This window comes from Myotis davidii, unplaced genomic scaffold (assembly GCF_000327345.1).
Source record: "Myotis davidii unplaced genomic scaffold, ASM32734v1 scaffold69, whole genome shotgun sequence".
Lineage (NCBI taxonomy): Eukaryota > Metazoa > Chordata > Mammalia > Chiroptera > Vespertilionidae > Myotis > Myotis davidii.
Window position 1 is genome coordinate 2,534,218 of NW_006300363.1, and position 1,333 is coordinate 2,535,550.

Below are 1,333 nucleotides of genomic sequence, written 5' to 3' on the forward strand. Positions count from 1 at the left end.
AGATTCCAAATGAGAGGCAATAATCATAAGAGTGACCCTTTGCTGAGCACTTATGTCCCAGGCACTGTACTACATACACCCCTTACTGTAACCTCTTAGGAAAGCCTCATCACACTCTATAGGGTGGATAGTGTCTATAAGCCCTTTTTACAGATGAGAAAACAGAGGCATAATGAGGTCAAATGATTTGCCACAGTGTAGCTAGTTTCTCTGGTTTCATCTTCTCCAAAGGACAAAAGGAGGTGGTGTTTGGAACCTAGACTCGGCTCTGCAGACCTGGCTCCTGGCCAGGGCTCTTTGCAATGGACAAGAACCCCTACTGAAACTACTTGGCTCCCTGAGACCACCCAAGCGGGCACTGGGGAAGAGCAAGCTGGTTGCATCTGGCAAAGGGGCAATGTCCTTTTATAAGTTTGAGGACACAGCAACAGGCAAGAGCAGGGAAGGAAGCTGAAGCCTCCAAGAGGCACTGGCCAGGATGCTGGGCCTCAGAGCTCTCCCCAGGATGAATCAGCTCTCTTCTGGCTGCTGCCAATTTTTGAAGAGGAAAGAATTAATGCTGGGCAGAGACAGGGCCAAAGCTGATGGTTTTAAGAGAAGCTTCCCTGATGTGCATCCCTTTAACCCAACAGCTTCGAGTTCTCTGGGCTTTGAAAATGAGTCTGGGAAGAAAATTGTTTACAACACAAACCGTCCCCTGGCATGCATTACCTCCCTCAATTCTCACAAACACCTGGGACGCAGGGGCAAGAATTCCACTTCCACAGGGAAAGCAATGGAGACTCAGATTAAGGAAGCTTCCTGGAGTCACACAGCCACCAAAGAGCAACAGTGGAGAGGGAACTGTTGGCTGTCTGTTCTTGCTCAGGCTGCCACAGATAGTACCAATTGTTGGGCTACAAAGCCTGGAAGAAAAAAATCTGTTCCCCCCAAGATTTTATCATCCTCTAGAAGGGTAAGACTGATACCCAAATAACCAGTAGGAAAGGTGGACATTAATTGAGAGCTTTCTGGAACTGGAACTGCCTCATGTTTAGTAGCTCTAATAGGCTAACCATGGTTCTGTCAGGAAAGAATTGTTCCCATTTTACAGATGGAGAAACCGGGGCTCAGAGAAGCTAAGAAAGTTGCTCAAGTTTCCACAGCAAACAGTTGTCCAAGGGAGGCATCCAGAGAAGCACAGACAAGCCCTATGGGTGGAGATGGTTACATGTGGTGTGTGTGTGCAGCTCTAGCATCATTCCAGACCTGAAATTAGTCATCTGCAAGTCACAGAGCCAGCCCCTCTAGACACGATGAGGCTGTTTTATATATTAGGCAGAGCTGGGCCCTG